Source organism: Dama dama, chromosome 5, assembly GCF_033118175.1.
Source record: "Dama dama isolate Ldn47 chromosome 5, ASM3311817v1, whole genome shotgun sequence".
Classification (NCBI taxonomy): Eukaryota; Metazoa; Chordata; class Mammalia; order Artiodactyla; family Cervidae; genus Dama; species Dama dama.
Genome location: NC_083685.1, coordinates 125,342,396 through 125,354,866, shown reverse-complemented (window position 1 = coordinate 125,354,866; position 12,471 = coordinate 125,342,396). Strand labels below are relative to the sequence as shown.

The window sequence follows — 12,471 nt, the reverse complement described above, 5'->3', positions numbered from 1 at the left end:
CGTGCGCTCCCTCCCCCCACCCTGCGTGCGCGAGCCCGAGTCACCGAGGCTCCTCATTGGCTGCTGCCTCGCGGGAGCGCGCAACGCTTACATAACCACCCCCAACCCCCGCCCCACGCCGCCCCGGCCTGGCTCCGGCGCCCGCCAGGCCGGCGGGAAGAGGCGCGGACACGCGCACCCGGCCCGCCGCGGGGGCGCGCCTGGCTCTGGGCGGGGCTGTATTGTCCTCCTTCTGTGGTGGAGCTTAATCAAAATGGCTTCCAGCTGGTCCTCGGTGGGGACAAGGAGGCTCGAGGCCTAGACGTGAGAAACAAGCCGGGGAAGGCAGACTGACTAGACGAGGCAGGGGAAGCCAAAATCAAAGCCCCAGCACGAGGTTCGGGGCAAAGAACCTCTCATTCGGTGGCCCAAATGCAGCTTTCCTCTGGATAAGAGGAACATCACACTTCCTCTCAGTCAGCCTCTCACCCCTCGAATTTTAAAGCTTCAGCCTCAGCCCACGTCCCACTAGGCTCGTGCTTTAGTGCTTTGACAACTTATGTCCTGCTGGAAACCCCGTACTTTGACTAGCTGAGGGAAAAAGGTTCAGCCTACAAACTCCCTTACTCATGGCCTGGCTCCCAACTTCCGAGAGGATAAACAGCATCCATCAAAGAAAAGTACCAGATATCTAGCTTCCAAACCAGTCGATCATTTCCTCCTCCTGTCAGTTTCAGAAATAAAAGTAGGTCCTTTGCATCTTAAGAACAATCCTGACATCTGCCCTGCTTCTCCCCATAGGGTTTATTGATTATTTCTTTTGTCCTGTATTTTCCTCCACTCCCTGGTTAGTGTAGAAAAAGACTCTTATTTCTAGTTCCATCTAAAGTTACCACCGTATCTCTCTCTGTTCTTGGCCCAACATCTTGAAAAAAATGTCCACACCAGCTGTCTCCACTCCCTCACCTCCCACTCACTCCTCAATCTACTGCAATCTGGTGATGTCCCTATGGCTCCGCTGAAACTACTCTCTACAAGGTCACCAACGACTTTCTGCTGAATCCGGGATGCTTCTCAGTTCCTCACTCCTTGAACTCCCTCCCTGTGACTTTGGGTTGTGACTGGTCTGGCCTTGATCCCTTTGCACTTTTTTTTTTTTTCATTCTCAGCCCTTCCCTTAAATGTTCCTTGGATTTTGTTCTGAACCCGTTCCTTTCCCTATTTTGTTAACTCTCCTGGGATGATTTCACACCACTTCTGTTACCATCTATTTGCTAATGATTCTCAAGTCTAGATTCTAATCCAGATCTTTCTCCAAACCTCCAGCCTATAAATCCAATTGACTTCTGAACATCTCCACTTGAATGTCAGAGGCACCTCTAACTCAGCCAGTCTCAACTAAAATTCCTCAATTTACTTTTCCAAACGGCTTCTGTCTTTCAAGTTCTCAGGTCACTGTATGACGCACCATTACAACCATTACAACATTACTTTAAGCCAGAGAGCCAGGGGGCATCCTTGACCCCTTCACACACTTTCCATACAGTCAATCCCCAAGTCTTGTCTATTCCCCCTTTCAAATAAATACCTGTCAAGTCTACCTACTTCTTGTCCATCCTGCCTAGCTACTTCTCTTCAGCCTCTGTCCAGCCTTTGCTTCCCTGGTGGCTCACGCAGTAAAGCATCTGCCTGAAATGCAGAAGACCCAAGTTCAAACCCCGGATTGGGAAGATCCACTGGAGAAGGGAATGGCAACCCACTCCAGTATTCTTGCCTGTCCAGTCTTTGGGTTCTATTCCATTTGCTGAGCTTTCCAGCTGGTCCTCCAAGGTGAAGAGGAGGCTTGAGGCCTTAGATGTAAGACAGGCCAAGAAAAGCAGATTGATCAGGGCAGGCGGTGAAAGCCTAAGTTCAACTCAAATCTCCCCAGGGCTACTGATCTTTCAGTTTTAAGTTGTGTCCCCACTGCGTTTGAATAGTTCAGTAAATCAGAATCATCTAAGGTGCTGCGTTTTTTGTTGTTTGGTTTGGTTTTTGGCCACAGCATGTAGGGGTATGTAGCATCTAATTCCCAGACCAGAGATTGAATTCAAGCCCCCTGCAGTGGAAATCTGGGAGTCTTAGCCACTAGACAGACCATCAGGGAAGTCCCTAAGGTGCTAGTTTAAATGCATATTCTCGGGCAGTATGGCTCTGGGAATCCTCTTTCTTAAGCAATTTTTCCCTTTAATTTTTGGCTTGTCATACAGCATGTGGGATCTCAGTTCCCTGACTAAGGATCAAATTTATGCCTCCTGCAGTGGAAAAGAGGTGTCTTAACCACTGGTCCACCAAGGAAGTCTCAAGGGGTCCCTCTTTCTTAACAAGCTTCCCTGGTGATTGTTAAGCATACTAAAGCCCCAGAACCCCAAACCATTCTAAAATAAAATCAAAAGAAGTTTCTGCCACTCCTTGGTTCAGTGGCAATCTTCTGCCTTATGATAAAGCTCAAAATTCATAGAAGACCTACAAAGCCCTTTGAAAGCTAATCCAGGCTCATCATTTCCTCCTCAAAGTCTCTGCTTCAGTCATAGTCAATTACTTGGGGTGTCCTGAATGTACCTGCTCTCTCTCAACTCTAAGCTTTTGTGCATTTTTAATGTGTAAAGATTGACTGAATGACTGACTAATTGAAACTATCACTGTGCATAAGATCCTGTGCTAGGCATTGGGCAGAAAAGTCCCCGTCTCAAATAACGTATAATTTTATCCGGGGTGTGGGGAGGATCAGACTGTGGTAGGGAGGGGAAGCAATATACAAGAAGTGAAAGGAGAAGAGAACCAACTACACTGTGTCAGGCAGTGAGTGGGGCTTTATTAATATTAGTTCTTTTCCTCCTTTTACAAACCTATCCAAGTGTATTAGTATTTATTTACTCCCGAAGCTCAAAAAGAGTTAATAATTTGCCCATTATCACACATCTGGCAAGTAGTGTTGACTGAGCTCCTATTATATGCCAGGGAATGAAGGTGTTAGGTACTGTGTCAGTTCCTATAGAGAAAGAAAAAGAGGTGTTATCCTTGCTCTTCTGAACCAAGGTCTTTTTGTTGTTGTTCAGTGGCTAAGTCATGTCCAACTCTTTGCAACTCCCTGTCCTTCACTATTTCCCACAGTTTGCTCAAACTCTTGTCCATTGAGTCAATGATGCTATCCAACCATCTCATCCTCTGCCACTCCCTTCTCCTTTTGCCTTCAGTCTTTCCAAGCATCAGGGACTTTTCCAAAGAGTCAGCTCTTTGCATCAGGTGGCCAAAGTATCGGAGCTTCAGCTTCAGCATCAGTCCTTCCAATGAATACTCAGGGTTGATTTCCTTTTGATTGACTGGTTTGATCTTGCAGTTCAAGGAACTCTCAAGAGTCTTCTCCAGCACCACAATTCAAAAGCATCAGTTCTTCGGCACTCAGCCTTCTTTATGGTTCAATTCTCATATCCATACATGACTAACACGACTACAGGAAAAACCATAGCTTCGACTACACAGACCTGTGTCAGCAGTAATGTCTCGGCTTTTTAATATGCTGTCTAGGTTTGTCATAGCTCTCCTTTCAAGGAGTAAGCATCTTTTAATGTTTTTTTTAATATTTATTTATTTGGCTACACCAGGTCTTCCCTGGTGGCTCAGCTGGTAAAGACTCCACCTGCAATGCTGGAGACCTGGGTTCGATCCCTAGGTTGTGAAGATCCCCAGGAGAAAGGAAAGGCTACCCACTCCAGTATTCTGGCCTGGAGAATTCCATGGACTATATAGTTCATGGGATCGCAAAGAGTCAGACATGACTGAGTGATTTTCACTTCACATTGTTGGGCTTCCCTTGTAGCTCAGTCAGTAAAGAATCTACCTGCAATGCAGGAGACCCAGGTTCGATTCCTGGATCAGGAGGATCCCCTGGAGAAGGAGATGGCAACCCACTTCAGTATTCTTGCCTGGAGAATTCCATGGACAGAGGAGACTGGCAGGCTACAGTCTATGGAATTGCAATATTCGAACACAACTTAGCAACTAAAAGCAAACACCAGGTCTTAGTTGCAGCATGTGGGAACCTGGGCTCCCTGCATCGTAAGCGTGGAGTCTTAGCCACTGGACCACCAGAGAAGTCCCTAATCCCAGGTCTTCTGTTGCCATCACATGTCTTCCCAGGTTTATAGGATGGCAGAACCATCAAAGAGGAACATGTCATGTTAAACTTATACTCAGTAAAATGTGGGGGACTCCACTAATCAAATGGTTGTTTAGTTGTTAGCTTCGAGGGGACAGGTGGGTCCTACAATATCATCCCCCCTTCTAAAGTTCTGCCAAATTACAAAAATCACCTTCAGGCAAAGGAGGAGCGCTATAGAAAGTAGTAACGTGTATTCAAACATGTGAACAATCCATGTTCCAACGATAAACTGAAATTCTGTGAGCTGAGCCTAGGGAAGCTACTGAAGCTGAATACTGAGAGTCTCTGCAACTTCCAGGGGAAACAAACTGTGAAAAAATAGAAATTTCCCAATGTTAAGTTTTTCCCTCTATCATTTTCATAGGAATGGGAAGTTTGGGGGGAGGCTGTGCACTGGAAAAGGGTGCTTTTCCAGAGAAAAAGTGAGAGAGAGTGCATGGAGTAGTATACATAGAAAAACAGTGGCAAACATTAATTGAGTGATTACTATGTGGGGATTCTGTGCTAAGCCTTTAATCCTCACAAAGCCTGTATTATTATTCTTCTCGTTTTGCAGGTGAAGAAACTGAGACAAAGAGTGTTCAGGTAACTTGGTCAGCCGGCTTGAAGGGGTAGATCCAGTAGACCCGAGACTTTCTGAGTCAGAGCTCAGACAGAGTTTGATTACTGCAGGATTTCATCCAGGCCCCAGTGGAAGGGCTCAGAGAGATGAAAATGTGCAGGAAAAAAAAAAAAAAGTCCTAGAATAGTGGTGGGAGCACAAGTCAAGTTGTTTTGGCTTATTTTTTTATATATAATTTTATTTTTGGCTGTGCTGGGTCTTTGCAGCTGCACGAGCTTTCCTCTAGTTGCAGAGAGCACAGGCGTCTCACTGCAGTAGTGTCTCTCATGGAGCACCAGCTCTAGGGTGCATGGGCTTCAGTAGCTACAGCATGTGGCTCAGTAGTCGTGATGCACAGGCTCAACTGCTTCGCGGCATGTGGGATCTTCCTGACCTAGGGATCGAACCTGTCTCTCCTACATTGGCAGGAGGATTATTTCCACTGAGCCATCTGGGAAACCCCAGGAATAATGAGTAGTCAATTCCTGAATACTGCAGGAAATCTGAAGACAACATCACAGACTCTTTCGTGGAAACCTTCCAGCTTTCTACCCTTGGATCATGGCAAAGAAGATGGGACCCAAGCTTGCACCAGCAGTGAAAGCCAAGAAGCTTTAAATGTATCAGCTGGGGTATTAAATGTAGGGAAATATTGTTCCATTTCACAGTACAATTGCTGAAATTTTTTTATTGAAGTATAGTTAATTTACAATGTTATGTTAGTTTCAAGTGTACAGCAAACTGATTCAGTTATATATGTGCATCTTTTTTAGATTCTTTTTTGTTATAGGTTATTACAAGGTATTGAGTATAGTTCTCTGCTATATAGTAAGTCCTTATTGCTTACCTATTTTATACATATTAGTGTGTATGCATGCATTAGTGTATATATGTTAATCCAAAACTCCTGGTTTGTTCCCCCTCCTTGCTATCCCCTTTGTTAACCATAAGTTTGTTTTCTATGTCTGTGAGTCTGTTTCTGTTTTGTAAGTTCATTTGTATTAGTTTTTTAGATTCCACATGTAAGCGACGGGCTTCCTTGGTGGCTCAGAAAGTAAAGAATCTGCCTGATATATTTGTCTTTCTCTGACTTAATATAACAATCTCTGGATATATCCATATTGCTGCAAATGGCATTATTTCACTTTTTTTATAGCTGAGTAATATTCCATCACTAAACATTAATATATACATTGCACAAACCTAACTTAATGAATGGTCCTGTAAGCTTTTTGAGGGCAGGTATTGTCACTTTTCAATTTCATAGTCTCTGCAAATAACAAGTTACTGAGAGCAAGTGATAGATAAATGTTCATTGACTTATTTTTGCAATAGTAACATAGTACTTGGCATGAGAATACCAAAAATGCTTAATTTAGGATTCCTGTCAGGTATTCTATCAGGAATGCAATCTCTACACTGGTATGACAATTTCAAGTTCTTCTAATCCTGTGAAATGCTCCAGTCCTACTCCTCTGTCCATTACTGGATTCAGGAAGGCCCTGTTGTGTTTCATAAGATGAACAGAAACAAACTGAACAAAGTTTGTATTTTGCAATTGTGCCAAATATAGATAATAGTTGTACTCTTCAGGCTCCTGTCTGTGATTGATTACTCTCACCCTAAGGTAGGGAAGGCAGAGTTGGAAGGATGGTTCTCAAAGGATGGTCCCTTGGGCAACATCACCTTCACTTGGGAACTTGTTAGAAGTACAAATTCTAACAGATTCTGGGCCCTAGCCCAGACCTACTGAGTTAGAAGTTCTGGGGAAAGAGTCCAAGAATCAGTGGCTTAGAAAGCCCTCTAGATAATTTTGAAGTTTACTAAAGTTTGAGAATCACAGTACTAGAGCAGCTTTAACTCCATTTCTCAATTGAAGTCTTATATACATTAGTATGGCTATAAAGACGCTTGCTCCTTGGAAGAAAAGCTATGACCAACCTAGACAGCATATTAAAAAGCAGAGATGTTACTTTGCCAACAAAGGTCCATCTAGTCAAAGTTATGGTTTTTCCACTAGTCATGTATGGATGTGAGAGTTGGACTATAAAGAAAGCTGAGCACCCAAGAATTTATGCTTTTGAACTGTGGTGTTGGAGAAGACTCTTGAGGGTCCCCTTGGACTGCAAGGAGATCCAACCAGTCCATCCTAAAGGAAATCAGTCCTGACTATTCATTGGAAAGACTGATGCTAAAGCTCAAACTCCAACACTTTGGCCACCTGATGCAAAGAACTGACTCATTTGAAAAGACCCTGTTGGGGAGGGAAGTGGGAGGGGGGTTCAGGATGGGGAACACATGTACACCTGTGGCGGATTCATGTCAATGTGTGGCAAAACCACTACAATATTGTAAAGTAATTAGCATCCAATTAAAATAAATAAATTTATTTTTAAAAAAAAAAAGACCCTGATGCTGGGAAAGATTGAAGGCAGGAGAAGGGGATGACAGAGGATGAGATGGTTGGATGGCATCACCAACTCAGTGGACATGAGTTTGAGTAAACTCCAGGAGTTAGCGATGGACAGGGAGGCCTGGAGTGCTGCAGTCCACGGGGTTGCAGAGTCAGACATGACTGAGAGACTGAACTGAACTGATGGCTTTAAAACAGCTTTTTTACAAAATGGCCTTATTCATGTATGTGTGCATATGTATCTACATTTGTATTTAAAACATTTATCAAGAAAATATTTTTTAAAGAATAAAAAATTTTAATTCACATTCCCATAAGGCAACACTTAATTTCCAATCCTTATCCACATGTAATTTTCTTCATATAATTGTAGAAAGTTTTAATTTGGTCTTAAATTTTAAAAAATTTTAAATTATGTGGTAAACATCATAAAAGATAACATTTTCTTTTTTTATTTTTTAAAAGCATTTATTTGGCTGTGTCCAATCTTAGTTGCAGCACACAGGATCTCCAATCTTCAATCTTCATTGTGGCAAGCAGGTTCTTTTTTTTCAGTTGTGGCATGTGGGATCTAGTTCCCTGACCAGGGATCAAACCCCAGCCACCTGCATTAGGTTAGGGTTACCTGGACCACCCTATTTATTATTAATGGTTGTCTGAGGAGGCCTTGCAAATAGCTGAGAAAAGAAGAGAAGCGAAAGGCAAAGGAGAAAAGGAAAGTATACTCATCTGAATGCAGAGTTCCAAAGAAAAGCAAGGAGAGATAAGAAAGCCTTCCTAAGTGAACAATGCAAAGAAATAGAGGAAAACAATAGAATGGGAAAGACTAGTGATCTCTTCAAGAAAATCAGAGATACCAAGGGAGCATTTCATGCAAAGATGGGCTCAATAAAGGACAGAAACGGTATGAACCTAACAGAAGCAAAAGATATTAAGTGGCAAGAATACACAGAAAGTGAAAAGTGAAAGTAAAAGTTGCTCAGTTGTGTCTGACTCTTTGTGACCCCATGGACTACAGTCCAGGCCAGAATTCTCCAGGCCAGAATACTGGAGTGGGTAGCCTTTCCCTTCTCCAGGGGATCTTCCCAACCCAGGGAGCCAACCCAGGTCTCCCGTGTTGCAGGCAGATTCTATACCATTGAGCCACTTGGGAAGCAGAAGAACTATACAAAAAAAATCTTAATGATTCACATAACCATGATAGTGTGATCACTCACCTAGACCCAGACATTTTGGAGTATGAAGTCAAGTGGGCCTTAGGAAGTATCACTATGAACAAAGCTAGAGCAGGTGATGGAATTCCAGCTGGGCTATTTCAGATCCTAAAAGATGATGCTGTTAAAGTGCTTCAATCAATATGCCAGCAAATTTGGAAAACTCAGCAGTGGCTACAGGACTGGAAAATGTCAGTTTTCATTCCAATTCCAAAGAAGGGCAGTGCCAAAGAATGTTCAAACTACCGCACAACTGCACTCAATTCACATGCTATTTATTATTAAATAGTTCCTATTTATTATTACTGATTTTTTTCCAAAAAATTTAAATAGTCTTTACTGATTTTGTTACAGTATTGATTGTTTTATGTTTTGGTCCTTTTGCCATGAGGCATGTGGGATCTTAGCTTCCCGACCAGGAATCAAACCTGCACCTCCTGCATTGGAAGGTGAAGCCTTAGCCACTAGACCGCCAGGGAAACCCCCTATTTATTATTATTATCTTTTGGCTTCACCTCAGAGCTGGTGGGTTATTAGTTTCTTGACCAGGGATTGAACCCAGGCCCTAGGCAGTAAAATTGCAGAGTCTCAACCACTGGACCACCAAAGAATTTCCAAGATAACTTTTTTCCAATTATGAGAGTAAGAATACCCATTCTTGTCAGTATATTTTTCTACATAAATAGTGATAGCTTTTATTATGTTTTTTTACAAAATTGAGAAAATTTTTACTTAAACTTTATTGTGGGCTTCCCTGTTGGTCCAGTGGTTAAGAAGCAGCCTGCAAATGCAGAGGACAGGGGTTCCATCCCTGGTCAGGGAAGATACCATATGCCGAAGGGCAACTAAGCCCAGTTTCAGAGAGCTGAAACTACTGAGCCCATGCATCCAAGTACTGAAGACCGGGGTGCTCTAGAGTCAGTGCTGTGCAACAACAGAAACCACCGCAAAGAGAAGTCTGTGCAAAGCAACTATAATAGAGTAGCCCCCACTTGCCACAAGACACAGGGCAGCGAAAAATTAAATAAATAAATAAAAATTAAAAATAAATAAGACTTTACTGAATTTTATCTTTATAAACATTAGCTATAATTACCTTTTCCATGAGTGCGTGTGTGCTCAGTTGTGTGACTCTCTGCGACCCCATGGACTGTAGCGAGCCAGGCTCCTCTGTCCATGGGAGTCTCCAGGCAAGAATACTGGAGTGGGTTGCCATTTCCTTCTCCAGGGGATCTTTCGAACCCTGGGATTGAATCAGCGTCTACCTGCATTGGCAGGTGGATTCTTTTAACACCGAGCCACCTGGGAAATCTTATCTGCTTCCTTTTAATTACCTCTTAATAGCTGCATAATCCTTCTCTAACTGTGGGACATTTCTTACTTCCCTTTTTTTGGTGGCTATTCAAACCTCTCGATTATTTCCCGGAAGTGAATTTATGTGAGGAAAAAGAAGGACTTCCCTGGCGATCCAGTAGTTAACACTTTGCATTCCAATGCAGGGGGTGCAGGTTTGATCCCTGGTCAGGGAGCTGTGATTCTGCATGCCTTGTGGCCAAAACACCAAAACATAAAACAAAAGCAACGTTTTAACAAATTAAATGAAGAATTTTAAAATGGTTCACATTAAAAAAAAAAAAAAGTTAAAAAAATTTTCTTGACTTTTCCATGTTCTTATCAGCCTTTGTAATTCTTCTGAATAGGTGACTATTTCATTGATATTAACTATACTTACTAAGCTGTTTCTCTCTTCCTGTGGTTGAATATCTATGCCAGTAGCTCTTAAAAGCGGTGATTTTACCCCTGAGGGGACACTAGGAGTATCTAGACTTTTTCCCTTCCAGTTTTATTGAGACAATTGACACAATAGCACTATACAGAATAATGACTTGACTTACATGTATCATGAAATGAGGACCCCAGTAGGTTTACTGAACATCTGTCATAAACATACAAAATTAAAGAAAAAGGAATGATTTTTCTTGTGATAACTCTTAGGATTTATTTTCATAACAACTTTCACATGTAACATACAGCAGTGTTAATTACATTTATCATGTTGTACATAACTGGAATTTTGTATCTTTTGACTGTCTTCATCCAGTCCTCACATCTCCATTTTCTAGAGACATTTTTGGTTGTCACAACTGTCAAAGGGTATTATTGGCATCTACTGAATAGAAGTTAGAGATTCTACTCAACAGCCTGCAGTGAACAGGACAGCTCTGTTTTGTCACTCAAGTTACTTTTTTTCTCAGGTATTCTTCTGAGGCTGGTTTTTCCTTCTGGTCTTTCATGTTTACCAGAATAATTTTTTTTTTAAATTTTGTCTTATATTGGAGTACAATAGATTAACAGCCTTCCCCTGGTGGCTCATTGGTAAAGATTCCACCTGCAATGCAGGAGATGCAAAAGGCGCCGATTCCACCTTGGGTTGGGAAGATCCCCCTGGAGAAGGAAATGGCAACCCCCTCCAGTATTCTTGCCTGGGAACTCCCTTGGACAGAGGTGCCTGGCGGGCTACAGTCCAGAGGGTCGCAAAGAGTTGGACATGACTGAGCAACTGTACACACACAGTTGATTTGCAATGTGTTACTTTCAGGTGAACAAAGTGATTCAGTTATATGTATACATGTATCTATTCCTTTTCAAATTCTTTTCAGAAAAATTTTTTTCTGGAGGAAGTTAGACATGATTTCTATCAATGTCTTTTTAAGCTTGGCTTTAACTTCACTTCTGATGCTTTAAAAATTTTGAATAGTCAGAGCAGCTATAATAGCCAGCTTTTAAAAACTGATTTATCTGCTACTGAGAGTTTATTTTACATTTGGAAACTATTAGGCCTCTTTTCACCCACTAGAAAATGGATATGACTTTGTAATTTCTCATACCACACCAATGGTGTCAAAAACACTCAGATCAGAGAAACTTTGTGAAACATTTGGAAAATGCAGCAAGACATAGATGGTAGAACAGTGTGGAATTTTGTGTGAAACTACATTAAATTTCATCCTATGGATGGCTGACTTCAGAGATACAGATTTGAGTAAAATTGTAATACCCACAGGATTTTTCTCCCTTTACTAAAAAGGGTATACCTCAAAAGAATAAACTATTGGGGTGACAGGGTTTTCCTAACATTCCAAGTCATCTTATTTCTACTATTCAAATAAGTCGTTGAGAATCATCTCAGTGAAGGAAGTGCTTCCCCAAGTAAATTACTGAAAATTTGTCTTATTTTCCTATCAAATTTCTTTTCTAGATAAGAGCTGTTACATTTTCAGGCACCATTTCCAAAGGTTTAAGATATCGAATTAGCTCCAGCTTGTTAAAAAAACAAACAAACAAAAATTCACTTATTTGGGAATTTAGAACCAGTAATATTATCTTTGTATGTGTATGCATTTGTAAATATGGCACTCACAACATAAATAACTCCTTTAGGTCACCGAAGAACTTTGGAGGTTTTCTATAACAAGACCTGGGATTCCAATTCCCTGATTGGATTTTTTTTCCCCTGCTTTTCTTTGGTGAGATAACAAATCAGTTGTTCAGTCGCTAAGCCGCGTTCGACTCTTGCGACTCCATGAACTGTAGTCCACCAGGCTCCTCTGTCCACGGGATTCTCCCATGCAAGAGGATCGGAGAGGGTTGCCATTTTCTTCTGTAGGGGATCTTTCCCACCCAAGGCTCAAACCCGCGTCTCGGGATTCTTAACCGCTGAGCCACCTGGGAAGCCCGTAACAAACCAGTATTTGTGTTCCACTCAGCCCAGGGGTCTCCATTTCCCAGCTGTTTCGGCTGCATCAATCTCGTCCCCCCCATGCCTCTGGAGCCTTTTGGGGTAGGGGCTGGCGACGAATACCTTCCTACACAAGCCCGATGAACCAACGGGGCTCCTGCCATGGAAAAAGCAGCGGCGCCGACGACGGGAGCCTGCAGACCGAGGCGCGGGGAGGAAACAGGCTCGGCAGGGGTGGTGAGCTCGCTCCCGCCGGGGCCAAGCCAAGCGCTCGACCTCGGCCGCGCATGCGCAGCCGCCTCCCCGCCGCTCCCGCCGGCCGGG

General features: G+C 42.6%; 1 long non-coding RNA gene across 1 annotated transcript; it reads left to right on the top strand.

The window, feature by feature from the left end:
* Positions 1–4,414: 4,414 nt before the first annotated feature.
* Positions 4,415–5,898, top strand: LOC133056169 (uncharacterized). Its single transcript, XR_009692748.1, has 2 exons — positions 4,415–4,765; positions 5,210–5,898. It is a non-coding gene; the product is annotated as an uncharacterized LOC133056169 (long non-coding RNA).
* The last annotated feature ends 6,573 nt before the right edge of the window (positions 5,899–12,471 follow it).